Genomic DNA, 23366 nt, shown 5'->3' with positions numbered 1-23366 from the left:
TCTCTTCTCTGACCATTCTATAAAATTTTAACCTCCCAATCTTTATCCCTTTTCCCTGCTTTATTCTTTTTGCAGAATTTAGCACCATCTAATAAGTTATATAACTTATTTATTTTGTTAACCACTCCCAAACTCCCCCCAAAAAGGAAATTCCACAAAGATAGGGAATTTTGTCCATTCTGTTCAGCTCAGCAAATAGTTACTGAATTAAGTAATGACCGTCTTCACCATACGACTGAGTGTGGGCTTATAGAGCTAAACTAATTTGGGCAAAGGGAGAAGATAAAGATAGAGAAGAGAGATGAAGAAGATATAATCAAGACAGTGTTAGAAAAGAGTTGGTCAGGCACACAAACTGCTCGTGGATTTCCGATCCTCGCTCTATATTTTCATCTACTGTTTTACTGATGCCATTTCTTCTCACAGTCTCACACTTTCATTTTAGCCAAGAGTCCCAGCAAAAGGAGTTCTTTGCCCTGGAGGGAAATTCAGTCTGTGCTTCTATTCATCCTCCCCTTATCGATGGGAACCACATCACAGAAAGTTATGCCATGTTAGAGTCCCTAGAATATAACACAGCAACTCTCCTATTATTAAGATGCTAATCAATCACTTTAAAGGCTTTGAGAACCTGCACCCCATAAGGCCGTTCCTCCTCTCTCTTCTTCCCTGCCCTTTCCCTGAAATCTCCCATCAACTTGAATAGCATAACTGAGAATCCAGCTGAAAAATAGGCAACGTTGAATAATTCTTCACTGGAGTATGATTATTTGGATATACTCTCACTGTGCATATGCACTCGGAATATTACTAAACTACATATTTATTGGTATGTACCATTCTTTCCTTTTTGTCAAATTTCATTTTAAATGACTCACCAACTAAAACACAAATAAAACAAACACACAGAATAAAACATCTGGTACCCCCAGAAAAGTAAATGCTAATATACTATGTTAATTCAACCAAGAAGTAGAAACTTTAAATGTGAAGAAGCCAAGAAAAATCCAATTTATGCTTCCCACTGTCCCCATAACAACTAGGCTGCATATGCACATTCGTTAAGACATAAATATAAGGTAGCAGACATGATCTAGAGTTAAATAGGCAACTTAGAGAGCAGTGCTGTCTTTGACTCAGCACGTGACCATGATGAAATGTTATCAATGTTGAAAGTCTCATTCCTTCCTTCTCCTCCATTTTTCTTTCAGGAAGACATTTAACTCAGAAATTGTAGAAGTTAAAAAAAAAAAGAAAGAAAGAAATTGTAGAATTTATAAACCCTTTTGTCCAGCAGGTTTACAGTTAAAGTATTTTTATGATAAAATCATTTCCTATGTGATTAAATTAAATGGACATTCTAAACTAAGTGTGCCTTGAACAATGAAAAACCTGCATTGGAAAGTAAAATGAAAGAACCAGGGACAAATGAGAGAGAAACTCATACTTCATTTCCAGGAATCCATAGATATTTTTCCAAGTCTCTGTTTTCCTTTGGGTTTTTTAAGGAAAATTAAGGTGCCTAGAGAGGGTAAGGATTTCCAGAGGGATTGGATTGTATTTGAGTGGCTTCTGATCCTTCAATATGTTCACAGCCTCATATCTGTTCTCCCACCATCATTTCTCTATACTTCAGCCTACTTTAAACAGAGTTAGAATTATCATCTGTGGGCTTCCCTGGTGGCACAGTGGTTGAGAGTCTGCCTGCCGATGCAGGGGACGCGGGTTCGTGCCCCGGTCTGGGAAGATGCCACATGCCGCGCACGGAGCGTCTAGGCCCGTGAGCCACGGCCACTGAGCCTGCGCGTCCGGAGCCTGTGCTCCGCAACAGGAGAGGCCACAACAGTGAGGGGCCCGCGTACCACACACAAAAAAAGAATTATCATCTGTAAGAAATATTTTTTGTCACTTCATGTTATTGGTTGAACTATGTCCCCCCTGCAAATTCATATGTTGAAGTCCTAAGCCCCAGTACCTCAGAATGTGACCTTATTTGTGGTTAGAATCCTTATAGAGGTAATCAAGTTAAAATGAGGTCATTAGGCTGAGCCCTAATTCAAAATGATTGGTTCAGAAAGTAGAAATCAGAACACAGCATGCACACATACAGAATGCCACAGGAGCATCCAGGCAGAGGTCAGGGAAATGCAACCATCAGGTAATGCCTGTACAAGACAAAGAATACCAAAGATTACCAACAGCAACCAAAGGAGACAGCATGGACCAGATTCTTCTTTACAGTCCTCAGAAGGAACCAACCCTGCCAGTACTCTGATCTCTGACCTCCAGCCTCCAAGACAATATGTTTCTATTGTTTAAGGCACCCAATTTGTGGTACTTAGTCACAGCAGCCCTCACAAACTAATACACTTCACCTTCATTTATAACATCCCTTGGCTCCTAGTAAAAATGCAAATTCTCTGGTCTAGGCTATATGGTCTAGATTACTTAATCTTCTATATGAAATTACTTAATCTTCTATATGAGTCACCTCAGTCCCCCAAATTCTAGCAACCTTAACTTTCCAGTCTATTCCATGACCTTACAAAACTCAGTGCCAATGCATATAATATTGTCCTACCTGTCCCCTTCCTTTCTTCCCTGGCACAATCTTATCCATCTCTCAGGATCCAAATCAAATGCCACCCCTCTGAAGAATGTCCAGTCTATCAGGAACCTAGCCATCAAAATCACAAAGCTGAAAGAATGAAGCATGACGCAGAACAGTGCAAACAGCATCGTACTACGCAAGTAAACTGAAGAAACTATATAAAAATATCCTAGGCTGAGTTTTCTCTAGACACATATATGTGCACGTAAGTGCATATTTTAAAAATTACAAGTATCCACGCTGTGACCATTAATTTCATGTGGCAACTTGACTGGGTTAGGGGTACCCCATTATTTGCTTAAACATTATTCTGGGTGTATCTGTGAGGGTGTTTCTGCATGAGATGAACGGTTGAATTGGTGGACTGAGGAAAGCCGACCTCCCTCCCCCAGGGAGAGTGGGCGCCCTCCAGCCAGGCAAGGGCCGAAACACAACAAGAGGCTGAGCAAGAGAGAACGTGCTGTCTCTACCCGACAGTCTTGAGCTGGGGCACTGGTCTCCTCCTGCTTTCAGACCTAGATGGAACTTACACCTTTGGCTCTCCTGGTTCTCAGGCCGTCAGACTCCAGATCTTGAGACTTCTCAGCCTCCATATCACACAAGCCAATTCCTTATCATAAATTCCCAGCTACAGATATAGTATGTAGATATAAAAATATATCTCCTATTTTTTTTTTTCTGTTTCTCTGGAAAACCTTGACTAATATACACACCAAACTCAAAATAGTGATTTCGGGGACTTCCCTGGTGGCGCAGCGGTTGAGAATCTGCCTGCCAATGCAGGGGACATGGGTTTGAGCCCTGGTCCCGGAAAATCCCACATGCTGCGGAGCAACTAAGCCTGTACACCACAACTACTAAGCCCGTGCACCACAACTACTGAAGCCCACGCGCCTAGACCCTGTGCTCTGCAACAAGAGAAGCCACCGCAGTGAGAAGCCCGCGCACCGCAACAAAGAGGAGCCCCCGCTCGCCACAACTAGAGAAAGCCCGGGTGTAGCAACCAAGACCCAAAGCAGCCAAAAATAAATTAAAAAGAAAACAGTGATTTCTTTGGGGATTTGGGGGGATAGAATATAGTTGAGGTGGAAGCACATGAGGACAGTTTAACTTCATACTTTTTTAAGAGAAGAAAAATATACCTATATGCTGCTTTACAAACTATTAATAGTGGTTGATTCTAGGTAATGGGAAAACTACTATCCTCTTTGTAATTTAGTAAATTTTCTTTTTAATTTTTCTTTAAAGTGAAATAGTAAGTCCAGTCCTTAAAGATAGAGGAAGAGAAGAAAGGATGTTTAGTGTTAAAAAAAACAAGACAACAGACTCCAAATGGAGTCAATTATGCGAAGCCCCACGTCACCAAACGGAGACTTAATCATAATTTTGGCTCTCCCAGAAATGGAATCTTGAAACAGTCTATCAGGAATCACCAGATCAGCACTAGTTAGGTCATCTGCCTGATAGACTCCTGCAACCCCTAAAGGAAAGTAACTCTGTAATAACCAACCTGCTTTTTAGCCTAGAATAACTTCCTGTAACTGCTCCCTTCTACCTGGTAGCCTTTCATTTTGTACAGATTCCTGAAGCTCGTTTCTATCCATTAGATTGGATGCTGCCCAATTCGAGTTGAGTTTTGCTCAAATAAACTCTTAAAATTTTTAATAGGCCTCAATTTATCTTTCAACGTTAGGAAGCTATCTGGAGAGCAAGAAATACCTTTAGGAATTTGATCAGCCAAAGACACCCTCCTTTTCCCGTATCCTCAATGGTCTTCCTCCTGTGCATTCCCTTGGGACTCTTCTTGCAAGGATAAATGGAACATATTTCATCCCTAGGAAGACTGTAGTGACTCCCTAAACTCCTGTATCTCTTTTAGTTTATTAACAACATTGAGAAGAAACTCTGTGCCCTCGTAAACCTGGTCTTTATGAAGACTTTACTTTTACTTCCTAGCTGGCATCGTGGTGCTGCTTTGAAAGAAGCTGTCATGTGGAAAACAGGAACCCTGGGTTCTACCCACGGCTGTGCCACTATCTCCACGTTTGACCTGGTGATTCTCTCCCAGATGAAAACCACCAATGATCATGAGAAATTGATTAAGTAGCTTAAGATGCCTTATAAGCTTATATAAACACAAGCAATTTACCTTTTAATTCATTAGGAATTCATCTTGTCTTCCTTTAGTTTTACATAAATAATCAGAATACTTATAGAGTCATGTATACGTCCTCACACACAGGTTTTTATGAATATGTGGAACAAGGAAACATGTATGTAGGCCAAGATAAATAATAGGAACACATACATATTTTGAAGAGTGGATTCAAGTGAAAAAAATTTCAGGAATAAAATATTATTCCTATATCCATTTCCTCATTTTTTAAATCAATATACAAAAAGGACCTCCTATTCCAAGATGTTAAACTGTTTTATTTGGCTTCCTTAAGGGTAATATTATAGAAGTCCCTCTATCTTGAGCAAACATAAATAGGTTGTGAAACCTTAAAACAGTTTCTTGTTCTTGACTTTTTCTCTTCCCATCAGCTTGTATTCAAAGATGGCACAAGCTTGTTTGTGACACATCACTTTGTCACCTTGGAAATGCCTGTGATGATGTGGCAAAATATCTTTCAAACAAGATTTCCTATGGGTTCTGAACTGCAAGAAGTAGGTTTTGTTAATATAAAAGGTAGAATAATTGTCAATTCATTGTTTGCCTAACCTCCTTACCTTAAAGGATAACTGCATTTGGGTCCCTTTCCTTTCAAGATTGTGTAAATTCTCAACAAAGGAATTAAGTGTTTGGAAGCTGAGAGTTTAATATGACATTCAAACCAGAATCTATTCAACAGAAACAAAACCAAATGCAAATGCACATCCTTAGTTGAATACACCAACAGTATGCTTCCTCATTTATCACAAAATATAAAGATAAACTGTGTTAAAATTCACCTAAATTGTCACTTAGTCCTCCCCGCTTCCTCAAAATATATACTATACAAATTATTGCCTTTAAGGGAGTAATTTCAGGTTGTTCACCTCAGAATCATTGCTGCGAATTGCTATTATGGTAAAACCAATTTTCACTGCAAGAATTCACAAAACCCGGAGACTTGGGGGTTTTTGTTTCGTGTTTTATATTTTTCTCTTGTACAGAAAAAAAAAAAATTGAATAGAGACAGAGAAACAAACATGAGAGTATTACAAAACCTTTGATTACTCTAATTACACCTAAAAGGAAAATAAGACCCCTCCTCTTGGTACCAGAAGTATGAATAATTAAAGAAAAGGAAGGAAGATAGAAAGCTATAAACCATTGTTAACTGGTCTGCAGGGCCACCAGAGAAGGTGTTGTGCCCTGATAAAAGTGACTCCTTATTGCATTTTCTCCCCAACACCTGAAGAGCAAACCTCCTCCTCTCCCTTTCGCCCCTGGTCTTATAACTCATTGTGGAGTTGTTCTCAAATGTATTACTACCCTCCTGGGCGGCCTGTGTCAGTAAGAAAGACATTCCTGGAAACTCTGTCATTGTGCTGTATTTGGAAAGAGAGTGAATTGTGAATGGTCACCTTCTTAAGGGCAGTCACAGAGAAAACTGGAGCTTTGTAAATGTTTTAATTACAATTTCCCTCATTGAATTGAACCCACTGAGCATAATGAAAGAAAGAAAGGATGTAGGTGTGGAGGGAGGGACAAGCATAGAAAGGGAATTGGCAGGAGATTTCAGCCTGGACCCTGCAGGAACCAGCTGCTTGCTGCTCCAAACAATGAAAACCCTTGCGTGTAATTAATTCCAGAGATCAAAAGCCTGCCTTGTTTTTCCACGTAATGGGGAAGCACTGCTCCTGATGGGACCCCTTGAAGATACCAAGTAGCCAGTGGCTAAATCAAGCAATTTAAAGATTACGGGCATTTTGCTAAATAAATGAGCGCATGCTTCAGTGGCGACAAAGAGGATCTCCAAACAGCTGCCTCCTTATTTATTTGCTTGTGTGTTTCACCTTAGGACAGAGAATGCTCAGCTGAGCAGAGCTGGGGTCTCTGGGTGAAGTGTGATAGATTAGCTCAAGTCAACTGAAACAACAGCTATCACTCTTCTGCCCACTCTTGCTGGTCCGTGGACCATGGAGGCGGGGAGGGGCATGGGGCCAGCGGGCACTGGTCATCCTCTTCTAAAGGTAACAGGGTGAGCTGGGACAAGGACACGCACAGCTCATGTATAACCCAGTGTGGTTAGCACAGAGAAAAGGGGGGTAATTCTTGATGACACAGATCTTGTCACGGAGGGTGGATGTCCTCCAGAGAGCAGGCCGGGCCCACTTCTAGGTGCCAGCTCACTCTTCAGACGATATCATCTCTGCACAGCTTTCCACTGCAGCTTGAGTAAGAGCCAAACTTCTGAGCATGGTCCCCCATGCAAGCCTCACCTTGAACCTTGCTCCCTGGGCTCCAGCCACGCTGGCTTCATCTCACATCCTCATCACATCCCCTCATGCTATGGGTGCTTCCCACACTCTTCTCTATGACTGTGAGGCCCTTTTCTCCCTCTCCTGGTTAACTCTGCTCATCCTGAAGATGGCTGTCCACGGCTACTTCCTCAGACAAGCGCCTCCTGACCTTCTAGATTCCATCACATCTCTGAATTGAGCAGCACCAAGTTCAATCACTGTGTGGCCCTCATCACTGCTGCAAATGCACTTTTGCTTGTGAGGGGATTTGATTAATGTGTGTCGCTCCCTCTAGGATATACACCCCACATGAACAAAGACAACATCTCTCTTTACACACCGTCATGGCCCCAGCCTTAGCACATAGGAGATGCGTAATAAGTTCTTATTGGATAAGTAAATTAGGGAGCTCCTCTCCGTTGCAGATCATTTCTAATTTTCTGGTTTCTAAAAAAAGGAGAGTCAACTGTACATACAGACCACTGAGTAGATGTTTGATTGTCCATCACTAATTATTATGACCCTATGGTGGACAATGGTACAGACAGACTAACAAGGCCAGAGCATGTCACACAGTATCTTGGGTAATCACTGATGCACAGCGAGCACACACTTTCCTCCCAGTCCTCTGTAAGAGGGGACTGCCAGGGACTCTGCCCATAACCCAGTAGAAGAGTTATAGCAGAAGCTATAATACAACACACTCATAGAGATATGGGGAAGGTGTAAGAGGAGGTTACAGGGGAAAAAGGGAGGAAATTTCATCCTATTACAAATCTAAGAGAGAGATCTCATAATCCTAGTATTACAGGAAACTTAGGTACAGAGAAGTTAGGCAACTTACCCACACAAAATTGACATGCTGTTGAGTGAGAATTCAAAATTCGATTTCTCAAATCCTCAAAACCAAATTATCTCCATCACAGCATCAGGGCTCCTTTTGGTCGTAGGATTTCCCCAGCATTTGCCACTGTAAAGAACCTAAAGTTTTTGGCTACACGCACAAAGTAAAAGAAGTTACTTTATCATTCATAAACCACTGGAACAGAGATGGAGGTGGGAAACTGGCATCCTGATGTGTGGGCAGTTTCCACTCACATTTAATGAGCATGTACCATGGGGCAGGGTCTGTGCTTTAGAGAAAGAAACTTAAATGCCATGAAATCAAAGTTCCTACAGACAGCTCATGATGTCGAATCTCTTGCTTTCATTTCAAGGCTATTTTCGCTCTTGAGTTCCAAGTAAAGATTCTCTCCTCCAACAGAACTTGTGTGGGACTCTGACCTACCTCAGAAGTACACCAAGAGGCACTAAAGCCCTGGCAAGCATTCAAAGCCCCTGGTTCCAGAGAGTCTGGGGCATATTTCAAACGTGTTGCTTAGTGCTTTTAGCTGTCTCAACAGCAAGGGAGCTGGTCCCCAGGGTGAAATCTGAGGGTTCACTGAAGAAATAACACATATTTGATCTGTGTCTCCTAAAACCTGAAAGCCAAGGCCAGAGGGAAGGGAACTGGGTTTACTGGTGCTTGTGCGGAATTTGGGAAGTACACAAAAGAGCTGTCCGACTCAAGACGTGGGATTCAGAACGGGAAAGCATCTGGCACTGAACCTCACCCTCTGTTCATCTCAAGTCCACTAGGCTAATTGCTCCGTTCTTTTTATTCCTCCTCCTCACATCACCTCCCGTCCAGTAGAAGTTGTAAGAATTAACAAGAATTAAACAAAAGGAAGGCTCTCTTGCGACCTGAGTCAGAAAGCCCAAAAAGCTGACTTGAGAGTGAAGCCCCTTGTAGCTGCACTGAAATGAAAATAAATAACTAGAGACCAGATACGGATCCACACAGAAGCAGAACAAGTATCTACCTAGAGGTTTTGACTCAAGTAGGACCTAAGGACAGCCTTCCTATTGGAGAACAATGCCCTCCTTAGCTTGATCCACTAGGGATATGATGAAGGAATGAAAGATGATACTACAAAAGGAGAGAAGGACAAGTGTGAAATATCATCTACTTTATTTTTCTTGAGGCCATTCCTGAGAGAGACACCTTGGTATATCTAAGACTTTTTTGTACGTACTATGACAATTATGACAACAGCATAGGAACTGGCTGTGGTTTCTCATGTCTAGAATAAAAGAATCTTGGAATTAGAAGGAACCTCAGAGGTCACTCAGATACAAGTCTCACCCAGTGTTAGAGTCCCGCATTCCAATATCCAAGAAAAATAGTTATCCCAGGGGCTCTCTCTTTTCTCTCATCAAATGTGTCCTCTCCTGATTCCTTTTATGTCCCTCCCAAGCTTGTCTTCAACTGGCCATTTATTTACCTGTGCACTTATCAGCCCTTTAATCTTCTGCTGAATCTGGCTGGTCATTCTCCAATGCTGGAGCAAACCAATTCCTCCTTTCTTTGCTTCCTGTTCCTGGGCTCCCTGATACTGTTGGAGAAATGTTCACAGCTGTGCTGATCATTACTATTTAATGGTTTCCAATCTCAGTTTGAACCATAACAATCCTTTCATTCACCCCTGTTAAATTCCCTACAGCAGATGTTCTAAACTTGTTTCTATTTTTTTCCCCAGCCCACACCTCTCTACAAATCCTTTCCTTCATATTCTACTTCAGAGAAAATGTGGAGTCATCAGGCATCAGCTCCCTCAATTTTCCTCTCTGCTACCTCCAAAGATTCATATTTTTACCTGTCTGAAAGGAAGACAATTCCCAATTGCTCTACTTCTGATCTTTCCGTTTTATGCCTCATTCCATACCTGTGGCTTCATCAATGATCACTCTCCTCATCTCAATATATTATCAATTCTACTCCTTAAAAAAAAAAAAAAAAAAGTACCACCTTTCTTTAACCTTGCTTCATCCTTGGAACACAATTGCCTCTCTCCTTCCCCTTGCTGCCAAACTTACCAGAAGAGCAGTCTACAATTGCTCCATTCACTGACTTCTGCTCACTGCCCAGGACACAGCAACCTGAAACCTTGACAGCTCTTCTCCTTAGAGTGTCCTCTAGAGGTCATCAGAAGCCCCTACCTTTTAGAACCGATGGCCTCACCATTTTCCATGTGCATAATGTGCCAAAAGGATCTTTCTTCTTAAAGCTCTCTCCCCTTTTTTTTTTTTTTTTTTTTTTTTGCGGTACGCGGGCCTCCCACTGCCGTGGCCTCTCCCGTTGCAGACCACAGGCTCCGGACGCGCAGGTCCAGTGGCCACGGCTCATGGGCCCAGCCGCTCCGCGGCATGTGGGATCCTCCCGGACCGGGGCACGAACCCACATACCCTGCAACGGCAGGCGGACTCTCAACCACTGCGCCACCAGGGAAGCCCCCGCTCTCTCTCCTCTTGGTCTTGGTGATACTCCTCTTGGCTCATTCTAAAGCCCACCTTTTTTGGTCATCCTCCTCACTCGTCCCTAATGTTACTTAGGATTCCATCTTTGGTCCCTGTTCTCTACAATGACTCTTAAAACATTTTGTTTTCAGTACCATCATGGGTGCTAGGGCATGAAGTGGCATATCTGTAGGGGTTAAACCCACATTAATTAAAACACAAGCACTATGACAGAAAAGCAATGTTTTCTGACGTCTGAAAACACAGCCACAGTTACTACCTTATGTACTTGATTACTCTTTGTAAACAACCAAATCTTCACTGGGCTCTAGGTTAACATCATGTTTTTACCTCTCTTCGTCTTTTGTATCTTGCTTGATAATATACTGCATCACCTCCTCAGGCATGACCATGGCATCATGAATCCTCAGATATAGAAGAAAGAAAGGCTGTACATCAAGTAAGATTTGATTGCCCACTTGAGAAAGATTAGCAGTGTATACAGACTAGTGTTCAACTCACTTGGAAAAATTTGTATTCATAGCTTCAATAATCACCTTAAAACATACAAGGCAGGGCTTCCCTGGTGGCGCAGTGGTTGAGAGTCCGCCTGCCGATGCAGGGGACACGGGTTCGTGCCCCGGTCCGGGAAGATCCCACATGCCGTGGAGTGGCTGGGCCCGTGAGCCATGGCCGCTGAGCCTGCGCATCCGGAGCCTGTGCTCCACAACGGGAGAGGCCACAGCGGTGAGGGGCCCGTGTACCGCAAAACAAACAAACAAAAAGAAACCATAAAAGGCAATGACAGTCTTTGGAACATAATAGATCAAATATATACAGTGTGGAAAAAAATTTAACCGAAAACATAACACAAATATCCAAGTGCTTGTTTTCATTTACAAAGTATGAAGAGCTGGCTGCACAGACTAACCTTCCTACACGGTAACATTCTATTAGAGCTGAGCAGCACTGCCTTCTGGAAAAGGTATTTGCTTTACAATTTTCCACAGTCCTCAGTACTCCTTATTGTCTTATGCCTTGTCCACTTCACTTATTTATAATATCTGCCTATCTTCTGAGGACTTTTGCTTTGATGATTCTTGCTTATACTGAAAACTCCACAAATATTACCCCAGCCCTGACTATTTTGTAAGCTCTAGATTCATATTTCCAAGTGTTTCCTGGGCAATTCCATGTAGATGTCCTCCCGATACCATACAAATTTTTCCTCTATTTGACTCCTCAGCCAGTTTTCATCACCTCAGCTAATAACTCCTCTCGACCCTGGACAGAATGAGTTTCCATAGTCCTTTGTTCATATCAATAATATGTATTTCACTCACTTTAATTAGCTGTTAGTTATCTCAGGATCTCAGGCTCCTTAAGGGCGGGCTCAGTGTCTTGTGCATTGTTACCCAATCTACAGCACATACAAAGCATTTAAAAATATGTCTCGAATTAAAATGCTTAGACACATTCAGTGATGGATGGTAAACTTAGGCTTTCAATTTTTGGACCATCCTATTGTACTGAAGTTAAAATATATTTCTCCCATTAATCCTTATATGTCATCTGTAAATAAAAAGAATAAATAATCTCCTTCTTCCACAAGACAGCCCTCTAAATACTTTTTAAACTGTTAGATATCCCTATGGACCCTTGTTCCCAGGTCTCTTGTCTGATTAAAATCTTTTATATCTGTGCTCTTTTATCTACTCTCACTGTCATGACATTAAGTTGGAACCACCATCATTTCTCACCCGGATTACTGCAAAAACCTCCAACCTCTCCCCATAAATCCATACTTATTTTACATATTAAAGTCAAATGAAATCATACTACACCCCTGCTCTAAATGCTTCACTTCTGCAGAGCCCTTAGATAAGGTACAAACTCCTTAACACTTCCAGACCCTTCACGATCCACTCTCTGCTTGCCTCTGCAGCCTTGTGTCTCTGTACTCCCTAACTTGGGCACTATGCTCCAGCCACCCTAAATGACTGCAGTCCCCAAGTCTGCCTTCTCTGAGTTGTTACACATGTTGCTTACTTAGCCTAGGATGCACTCAATGCCAGCCTACCTTTCTCTCCCTAAAATCTATTTATTCAGGACCCCATTCGTTTCCTGGGCTAGGTATGATGGTCCTTCTGTCTATTCCCACAGCACCTTTTTTCTTCTCCTGTTGCGGTAAAAACATTAACACATAAACACGGCTCTAGCTCCCCCAACGAGCCATGTGATTTTTCAGGCCGTTGTACTGTGCGTGAGAAATGTATATAGATTTAATTAAATCATCTTGGATGTTTCCCCGGCCTTTCTTCATTTGCCAGTGTTTCCCTTAAAACGTGTTATTCAGATCTTACACAATCCCCCCCATGTGGTTAGACCTCTGCAGGGTACAATGAAGAAATTACATCACTTGCTTCAATCACTACGAAGGCAAGATTGATTTAGCTTCAGTTTCTTCATCTGTACAGCAGCAGCAATATCACCTTCCTTTAAAGCTCTGAGGACTGAGGACTAAATAAGATGATGAAAATAGCAACTGGCCCAATCCTGGCAAACAGTAGGTGCTCAAGTAATAACACCATTATTACAGTGGAGTGTAGCATCACCACGATCTCCCTGTCTTGGAATCCTGTAAGAAGTAGTCTTATGATTAAGAAAGAAGGGGAAAGGATCAAAAAGTTCTATTTTGGTGGAAGGGAAACAGAGGGGCAGTTAACACCTAAGCTGTCTCTATGTGTCCTGAAGGAATAGAAATGGAAGGGGCCACGAGAAGTCACAGTGGTAGGTGGGGATAGTGGAATCCCATATACTAGTGCAACATGGTGCATCTGGGGATGACTGCTAGACACGGCAGCTTGCGAGCCACCACTGTATTTACATAAAACATCTACTTCAACTGAACCCTGCAGTTCACAGAAAGTAATCAAAATAACATCTGTTTACATTTCCAGCAAACACTATATTTTGTCCTCTACTTCAGTAGCCTTCAGCAGATAGGAGACTCCTTCAAAAAGGGACTACTCTTGTTTTTTACTATCCCAAACTGCTGCTATCAGACATCCATGGATAAGGCAATTAAGCAGAAAAAACTATTAATAAAAAACTTCAGGGTGTCCAAAAGAAAATTTTTAAGTAGCACTGGCCCTACTTCCAAGTATTCAGAGTAAAATTTCCATGCTGCACTCATAGAATCCTCAGTTCATCCCTCCTCCTGGGGTTCACTCAGGGTCTTGGTTCTCAGCATTTCCAGTGGGATATTCTGACCAGGAAGCCTGCTGAAGTAGGGCTCCTTGCACAGAGGGCGAACACCCAAATGGGAAGTATTAGTGTGAAAAGTTTCTGCTTAAGTCACAAATCCTCTTGTAGGGAATGGAAGCCCTAAGTGCAACGAAGTGGGAGATGGCCATCAGGGAAGCTCTGTAACCGCAGAGCACACACAGAGCCTTGCCATTCATCCAAGACCACGGCTCCTTCATCTCTTGCCTGGACCACTGCAAGAGCCGTGGACCTTGCATCATGACAGCAAGAGTGATTTTCTTTTACCCTCAGTTGAATTATTTAACTTATTTTGTTTAAAATATTTCCATGACTCTACATTCCAAACTTGGCATATAAGACCCTGCAGCCCTGCCCCTGCCCCACACCGTCCCAACCTCACATGTATCCCCAATTCTACCATAAGCTTTCACCCAACCTGCCTTTCTATTTGAATTGCCAAAGCCTCCATCTCTCTCTTCTCACTCCCAACCTCCTTTTCCTTAGGACCATCACGCATGCTACTTCCTCTGCTAGGAAGCCTGTTAGGTTTCTGCTCTACTCCAGACACAATACACACACACAACACACATACAACACATACAATACTCGTGTTAAAACCATACATACAAACACTCACTTCACCTGCAAGACTTTCTCATATTTTTGGTTTCAGCTTTAATGACCTTTCTTTTGAGAGTCACTTCCTGACCATCCAATATAAAGGAGATAACCCCCATTATTCAATGCATTATAGCATCTTGACTAAAATCATGAACCCTGGAGCCAGACAGCTCAGGTTCAAATCCCAACTCTGTCACTCCCTAGCTTTGTGGCCTTGGTCTAGTTCCCTAAAGTCCCTGGTTCTTCAGTCTCCTCTTCTTGAAAAGGAGATCACAGTAGCATATGCCTTATATGCCGATTGGAAGACTTAAGTTAATATACAGAAAGTCTTAAAACTGCAGCTGTCATGTATCAAGTGCTGAGCAGATGTTAGGTTAGCTCTCATTCTCAGTGAGTTTAGCTGCTTCAATTTCATATCCACGACTAGATGCAATCCACATGAGAGTAGCATCCTTCTTTGTTTCATTCATTCAGAGATCTCCAGCACCAGCACAGGAAAAGGCACATGGTGACAACATGGCTAGTTTTGAATGAATGGATAAATTTAATTAAATTTGAGAAGTAAAACATGGAAAGAAGAGAACCTTAGCATCTTCTGAAAGAATACTATTCATCACACCCTCCTCTCTTTGTTTCACTACCTGGTACTCAAAGACCAATTGCTTCTGGGCATCCCTGTTAGGTAAGCACATTCGTGCACACTCGAGAAATGACATGGGGGTGGGGGAGTCGATGCAAGGAAGGAAGCCCAGAAAACACTGCAGATGTGGGCTCTAAACAGGCAACCTCTGATCGCTAATGGGCAGGCGAGGTGAATTTTATCTTATCTACTGGGTTTTTGCATCTTGATTGGAGGAGTGACATTCTTTGGGGATAACTGTTCATAAGATAATAGTCTAAGAGACAAAACTATGGCAGAATAGTCCTTTTAGTGTCTAAAAGCTAGGAAAGCTGTGGGTCATCTGGCAGTGGAAAAGCTCCCTACAAAGAGAAACAGCTTATCTCTAACCCTGGGGACACAGAGGTTCAGGCAGGGTTTTCCGTCTCAACCTATTAGGACACAGACTTGTGCAGACTGCAACTCGACCCTCTCTACAAGTCAAAAACCAGTCTGGGGTAACTACTGGAGAAAGTCAGGAGTAAGTAAATGAGAATTAGCAAGGCTCAGGTGTTCTGGGAAGCTGGTATTCCAAATATTCAGCCTTAGTTCTTTGTAACAACATGAACTCTGAGTTTCTTAGCCCAAGCCTTATCTGAGTTTTATCCTAGAAATCATTTCCTCTTCCTAATGAGGGCCTGGATTCCCTAGACACACTTCCCATAATTTTGAAGTTCCAATACATGTACAGAATTCACTTTGGATGAGGAGAATCCAAGCTCTTCAAAATGCCTTAGAGCCACCACTTGGACTTATTTTCAACCTGTCCACACCACGGACAGAGATACAGCAGCTACTCCTATCTCTGTTTAAACCAGTTTTCTTCAAATTTTAAAAAAGTGTGTTCCTCAGAAAGCAAATCTCCACACTCTTACAAAGCTTTAAAAATTAAATAACTTAAAAAGTGACTCAACACAAATCAAAACCAAAACAATTTTAGAAAAAGAAACATTTTTTTTTACTCCAATCACAAGATACCAATGTGAACGCTGACTCTGCTTGCCTGATGCAAACTTTCCCATCCTAGCTAGGGGAGATGGAAGAGCAAGTCCTAGGAAGTTCAGAATCAATCCTCCAGCTCTGCTTTCTTTTTGGAACAAGCATCCCCCCACTCCCTGCCTTCCAGATGTTGCCACCTCCTCTGGGAGGGCACTGCCATCCCTCCCAATGCTGCCCTTTCTTGAGAATTACTGGTTTAAACCACAAAATGTGTCAGGTCACACTGACCAGGGAGAACTTGGAGAAAAGCCAGTTCTTTCGAAAATCGGTTTGATGCCAGCTCCATAAAAATGAAGGTAGTCTGTATCAAGCCAGAGACTTTCCAGCTCAAAAACAGCTAAGTGTAAATCTTTCTCCAGCGAAATTTTATTTAGTGCATTTTCTGTTTAGTGTCTCATCAATTAGAGCTGGACTGAACAAATGCCATTTTATTTCGACATCTCTGCAGTCCTCCAGGGGAAGCAGCTCCTGGGGCCAGCCTGTCCAGGTCCACACTCTTCCCAGCTGTGTGGCCATGGGCAGGTTCCTTTAACGCTGCACACCTCGGTTTCTTCACGTGTAATGGGGGATGCAAAAAATAACACTTTCTCCTCAAGCTGTGAAAATTCAAGTGAAATAAATCACTTTGCGCAGTGACAACTGTCTATTTAATATCACCTGTGATGATACACATTCACTGATCACTCATTGGTTTACTTCACTGAGATTTTAGTTCTTTTTCCAGAGGAAATAAACCTCTCTACCTCCTCTCCCACAGAGAGGAAGCAGGTTGGAGAGGTGTGGCTGCTGGAAGCAGCATTCTGCATCTCCAGGCTGGCTCTCTCACTTGCAAACTGCATTTGGGGCAGGTTTTTAACCCCCTTATGCTTCAGCATCTGTAACTGTAAAATGGGGAGTCACAATAGTATCCCCAATAGTATAGCAACACAGCAGGATATCGTGAGAATTAAGTGAATTCATGCATGTAAAACATTCCACAGAGTACTGGGCATGGAGTGCTTACTCCTCAACTGTCAGTTTCCATTAGACTCCTTGCAGTTTGAGAGGATGTTTGTATTATTTATTTAATACTCCACGTCCAAATGAAACAATGCATTTAAACGTTTCTTAACGGCTATAACTCCAAATATAGGAGAATCCAAGGAATAAGGAAATCTCTTATGTGATCTGGAACACATGAAGACTGCAGTGGCAATGGCTCAGGGCTGGCAGTCAGCAGATCTGGGAGAGAACAGCTATGTGACCTTGGGCCTATGTGGCCTGGGTTTCAATTAAGTCAACAATAAAATGATTGAGCTGCAACCCAGCCCTGAAATTTTATGAATGAACGCATGAATATTTTTAATAGATGTCCTTATGGCTATTTCAAGACAAATGGTATGTACTGCTTATCAGATTCCTGTCTAGTCCTGGTCCATTTCTTCTCTTTCCTTGTCCCTGCTCTCAGCAGATCCATGTGCCAAGTGCAGCATGGCACATTCTGTAAGTGTGGACTGGGATTTCATCTCTGTTTCAACCACTGTACTGCTATCAATCTGGCCGAGGAATGGGGATGCATCAACTCTTGTTTCAAGTGTTTGCACTGACATTGATTTGAAGTGTGACTAGAAGATTATTTTAATTGGTACCATGACCTCTCTTTTTCACAGGACATTACCATTTTACGACGATGTTAATGAATTGGAGTTTGTAATGTGCATGGAAAAATCTGAATGAAGAGTCCAACTGAAGTGGAAAGGGCCATCAATTCTATTCTACAAGAGATAATCCAGGATGAGACAGGGACAGGAAGGCCAAAGTTCAGAAGCCCAGAAATGAAGGGCAGTTGTAAGAGATTCCCCCTGGAGAGGATTCACAAAGGAATAATTTGTCTAGAGGGGAAGGTACAGGCTTTTAAGAGATGCCCATAATTAATTAAAAGGGCTTTTGTTTACTGTTATGATATTCCTATTGAGACAGGCTGGGACCTGGACCCTTTGCTGCAGTGCTGCAGTGCTTGCCCCTGGACACACCTCTGCTCAAGCAACAAAATACAGAGAAACTATATGGGACTAAAAATAACTGTGTGCATGTGCAGTTGGGGGAAATTCTGGACAAAATGATACAAAAAGACAAAAAAACCCATCTGTCACTTCTGAAGAGCCGGGAGCAAAAACAGGGTGTCCGGAGCAAAAGCAGGGTACTGAGCATGCCCCCTGCACTCAACACCACCTAAGGGGTGAGAAAAACACCTAAGCCACCCCTCCGGCCTGACCCCTGGATACACCCCTACCCCATATAAGGAAAGAGCTTGCCCACCTCAGCAAGCAAGCAAGAAGGGAACCTGCTGTTTGTTCTCGTTCCGGCTGCTGCAGCAGGGGCCCCAGGAAGGCCTTGCCTGAATTTCTTGTCTGGCCTCTAGGCAATTTCTATTGATTGGGGAAGGCCAAGACCCCTGGTCGGTATCACTGTTTCTCTGTTTTCTAGATGATGGTCAGCTGCAGAGAAGAAATTCTGACGGAGGAAAAGAATATAATAATCTGGGCTCAGAATGATTTTAAGTATACAATTGGGTGAGTTTTAACAAATCAATATATCCATGAAACCAACACTCTCATCAGGATATAGAACATTTCTACCAACCCAGAAAGCTCTCTCATGCCCCTTCTTTTCAATCCCCACCCCTCATGGTTGCTCAATGTTATGATTTCTAATGCAGATTGGTTTTGTCTGTTCTTGAACAGGCAAAACCAATTTTTATAATTCCATAAATTTTAATTCTATAAAATTTATGGAATTTTTATAATTCCATAAATGGAATTATATAATATGTATCCTTTGGTGTTTTTTCTCCCATACAATATACTATTTTGAGACATATATCTTGCATTTATCTGTAGTTCGTTCTATTTTATTGATTATTAGTATTCCATCATATGAAAATAACATATTTTGTTTACCCACTCTCTTGCTGGTGGACACCTGTCCCGTTTCCAGTGTGAAGCTATCATAAAGCTACCATGAATGTTTTTTACATAAGTATTTTTGTGAATATGTATCTTCATCTCTTTTGGATAAAGAAATTTGCTGGGTCTTAATTTACACAGACTATACTTAGTTGTATTAGAAACTGTCAAACAGCTTTCCAAAGTGGCCATGCCATTCTTCCTCCCTATCTGCTCTGTATGAGAATTCCTGTACTCTCATGCTCACCAATATCTGGTGTTGTCAGTCTTTTTAATTTTAATCATTTTCATGAGTATGAAAGGATACCTCATTGTGATTTTAATTCCCCTGATTACTAAAGATGTGGAGCATCTTTTCATAGGCCTATTGGCCATTTGTGTCCCTTCTTTTATGATATGTCTATCCAATTCTTTTGCCCAATTTTCACTGTCTCTTTATTAGTGACTTGTAGAGGATCTTTATATATTCTGAAGACAGGTTGTTTTCATATGTACATCTTGAAAAATATTATCTCCCAGTCTATAGCTCACCCTTTAATTTTCTTAAGGATATTTTTTGAAGAGCAGAAAATTTTAATTTTGATCAACACCAATCTACTAGTTAGTGCTTTTGTAGTCTCTCCAAGAAATTGTTGTCTACCACAAGGTCGCAAAGATATTTTCCTATATTTTCTTCTAGAAGCTTTACAATTTTAGCTATGCATTTAGGTTTACGATCCATAACAAATTAACTTTTTCTCAAGGCTATAACTCAAAACATTTAACTCCTGCCAGGTCTGAATTGCTCCAAAGTGGTCCAGGAGAATAACATTTAGATTATTGTACCAAAACTAAAAGTAGGTGGTTGTTGTTGGTGGTGGGTGTTTGTTGTTGTTGTTTGTTTTGTTTTGTTTGTTGGTGGTGGTGGGGCAGAGGGGACAGTTGCTGCTTGGTTTTGCTCGCCACTCTCCAAGTACAACTAGAAGAAATACATAAAATCTATATCATAATATCAGGAACACTTCCCATGTGCCAGAAACTCTTCTAAGTGTTTCACATGTAGTAACTTAATTAATCTTCAAAATCCAGGAAAATGAGGCCTAGATAAACTAAAGTAAATATATCAGTGGCCACACAGTAAAGAAGTAGTTCAGCCGGCTTTCAAACTCAGACAGGTGGACTCCAGAGCCCCCAGAAGTAGTCTACCATAGACTGCTTAATTCTGTCAAATTTCATATAAACAACCTGCTTCACAGTAGAATGGAATTAAAGTTTATTGAGTGACTATTGTGCCAGATATCATATTAGGCCTTTCTGTTTCATCTCATATAATCTTTAAAAATATCCCCTTAAGTCCCTATTATCAGGTTTTTACAGAGGAGGAAATTTATGCTCAGAGACTTAAGCAGCTAGAGCCAGGCTGCATAATCAATGGTGGGTCTGAGAGTTAAGTCCAGGTTATCAGACTCAAACCCCATGCTTGTTCCACTACAAGACCCTGTGTCTCCACAGATTCAAGTCACATATCATTGGAAGAAGCATGCAGGGAAGGGTTTGATGAGAAAGTGAAGTTGAGCTAGGTCTACAGCATGTTTCATTTAGGCAAACAGATCAGGGGAGTGTTCCTGTCTTGGAGCATGTCTTAAGATTCAGTCCTTTAGCCACAAGCATACTCTTTGCTAGTGTCAGCTTATAGGTCTTACTCATAGAAGAAAATGACCCCATCCAGGCCTCAGGCACATGGACAAATTATTAGACCTTCCCTGCCTCTTGCTTCTTCCACTCACTGCCCTTTTGCAGGGACCATGATAGACCCCAATTGTGTCTCCTGAACTCAAAGCATAGACTACAGTTACTACTGTCAGAGCTGGAAAGGAAAGGAAAGTTTCTGGAAACTGTAGAAAGGTGCAACATAAGTTGTGTGTTGCTCTGTTACCTAAACCTAGATCGATGGGTGGAAGCAGATTCTGACAAACACCAGCATTGTTACACTTGGAGCTGAACAACAAAAGAACCAGCTGTTCTCTGCAGTGCTGGCTTGAGACCGCTCAGTTGCACCAGTGATCTGAGAAGAACCTGGAAGGCCATTTACCAGGAGATTTTTTTTTTTAATCATATTAGGGGAAGGAGACTACGCTCAATAGTAACTACATGCCATGGGGCTTCCCTGGTGGCGCAGTGGTTGAGAGTCCGCCTGCCAATGCGGGGGACACGGGTTCGTGCCCCGGTCCGGGAAGATCCCACATGCCGCGGAGCGGCTGGGCCCGTGAGCCATGGCCGCTGAGCCTGCGCATCCGGAGCCTGCGCTCCGCAACGGGAGAGGCCACACAGTGAGAGGCCTGCGTACTGCAAAAAAAAAAAACAAAAAAAAAAACTATATGCCTATAGTTCTCCGAGTCTCTGATATTTCATAAACATAGAGGAAGTTTGTTTTACCCAAACCAACCGGGGAGATTACCACTGTTTCCCCCTAAAAGCGAGCAAGTGCCACTCCAAAAGAAATGATTCTGAGTTGGGGAAAAGAGAGCTCTGAAACACTCTAGGATCTCACCACGCAAAATGCGGTTGAGAGATGAGCCACGCCAGCCTCACCTGGTGGCTTGTAAAAATTCAGATTCTCAGGCCCCACCCAGACCAACTGAATCAGAAACTGAACAAGATCACCCTGGTGATTCCCACACATACACGCTAAGAGGCAGCTAGAGGAGGAAGAAGGGATCTGTGAAAGGTGTGTGCTTATTCCCCAAATGCTTCCTGTACGAGTGTTATTCCAGGTGATACTTTCGTCAGTCTCTGAGCATCAGCGAGCTGCAGTGGCCTCTACCATTTCATAGGGATCCCTTCAAAAGCTTCTATGATCTATGAGTTGGTGAGTTCTCTTAGTTGTGAGATTACTTGGAAGTGTCAGGCCACGTCATGGAGAGGGCATCCTTGGGGACCCTTTGCTCCAGGTGGCTCAAGGAAGCCCTGCCTCAGGGCTCTGAGCCACCTGCACTCACTGCAGCTCCCCTGCTAGTTTCTCTCTCTGAGAGCGTGATTCATGGAGCAAGTGCGATGCCGGCTTATTCTTTACGGTCCCATCAAGCTGTCGTTCTTCTCCCAAACAGGAAGGTGCAGTGCCTGGGATTAGGACTGGCCTTCTCTGTTTATGGCCTCTTCTTGGTCATAAATTTGGAGCAGGAGGGCAGAGTGATTGAGGGTTGTTGTGCGGCTGGAAGGGGAACAGGAGGAGGTAAAGGAAGAGGGGTGTGGTCGATGCCATGAAAAGCTAACACAGGGCCAGTGCTCCCTCAAGGTCACTTTGCTTCTGCAGCAAAAAAAAAAAAAAGAAAAAAGGATTTTCTCATTTCCTACATTTCTCCGCCATTACAGACACAGATTTGATAAAGTTCTGGCCAAAAGAAAGCTGCTGTTTTTTGGGTTTTGCTTCTTTTTAAGATGCCATGGTGTTTATGAGGAGGCCTAACCAATGAAGCATAAAATCAAAAATCACTATAGGAGTTTTCTCATTGGTGCAAGGGCTGCAAATCAAGGAGATGATTTGTTCTTTGTCTAATGGCGGCTCCAGAAGGAAAGAATGGGAGGAAAAGCTGGGAACAGTGAGAGCAAAAGCAGAAAAAAACAGAAGAGCTGATCAGAATGTCCAGGATTTGTCCAAAGATAGTGTGTAGCTAATCAGACTGTAATGTGTGCACATATGTGTAAGTCTATTTTCTGAGATTAAAAAATGTGGAAAGTATCTTGTAAAGAAAAACATAAACACTGGCAATAATAACAAGATGACTAATTTTTCCAAAATTCTGTCAGTGATAGTAATAATTACAGGAAACATCAAGCACTCACCTTGTGCCAGGCACTGTGTTACAAGTTTTCACCACGCTGTCTCATCTAATCATGACCACGACAGGATGAAAAAGGTAGAACTGTCATTGTCCTCATCTCACAGATACAGAAAGGGAGACAGAACTGTGAAGTCTCTTGGCCAAGGTCACATAGCTACTTGATAGCAAATCATTAACTCAAACTGAGGGGATTCTGGCTCAAAAATATGTGAATATAACTACTGCCTGCATCAACTTCCTATTTCACATGTGGGGACAGTCAACCACTAAAGATTAAAATGCAGTATGTTTCCTCAAAAAGAACCAGAGATTTATGTTGCAAGTCTTAAAAGAAGGCCTCGCAGTGTTGAGCATAATTAGGAGGAAGAAATAAAATCGGTGGTCTTACTTCAAAGGGCACAAAATCTAAGGCAGTGGTTTTCATGCAGGAGCAATTTTGCCCCCCAGGGGACATTTGGTAATGTCTGAGATATTTTTTGTTGTCACACTGGAGGAGGGTGCTCCTGGCTTCTAGTGGGTAGAGTCCAGAGATGATGCCAAACATCGTACAAGGCATAGGAGAGCTCCGCAACAAAGAATTATCCAGTCCAAAATGTCAATAGTGCCAAGACTGAGGAATCCTACAGCCATGCTATAATCAGAAAAGATCCCTCACG

The 23366-nt window shown here is 42.3% G+C and overlaps 1 protein-coding gene and 1 long non-coding RNA gene across 9 annotated transcripts in view; both read right to left on the bottom strand.

Moving 5' to 3' along the window:
* NRXN3 (neurexin 3) overlaps positions 1-23366 on the bottom strand; it is a 1701263-nt gene that overhangs the window by 791379 nt on the left and 886518 nt on the right. The gene's annotated exons all lie outside the window — the stretch shown is intronic.
* LOC125963381 (uncharacterized) overlaps positions 16790-23366 on the bottom strand; it is a 37907-nt gene continuing 31330 nt past the window's right edge. Inside the window, exons 2-3 of the long non-coding RNA XR_007475265.1 lie at positions 18268-18437; positions 16790-16825 (exon numbers count right to left, since the gene is read on the bottom strand). This is a non-coding gene — a long non-coding RNA (uncharacterized LOC125963381). The remainder of the gene's footprint in view (positions 16826-18267; positions 18438-23366) is intronic.

This window comes from Orcinus orca, chromosome 2 (assembly GCF_937001465.1).
Source record: "Orcinus orca chromosome 2, mOrcOrc1.1, whole genome shotgun sequence".
NCBI lineage: Eukaryota > Metazoa > Chordata > Mammalia > Artiodactyla > Delphinidae > Orcinus > Orcinus orca.
The sequence above is the reverse complement of the archived record's forward strand: the minus strand, read 5'-3'. Positions and strand labels throughout refer to the sequence as shown.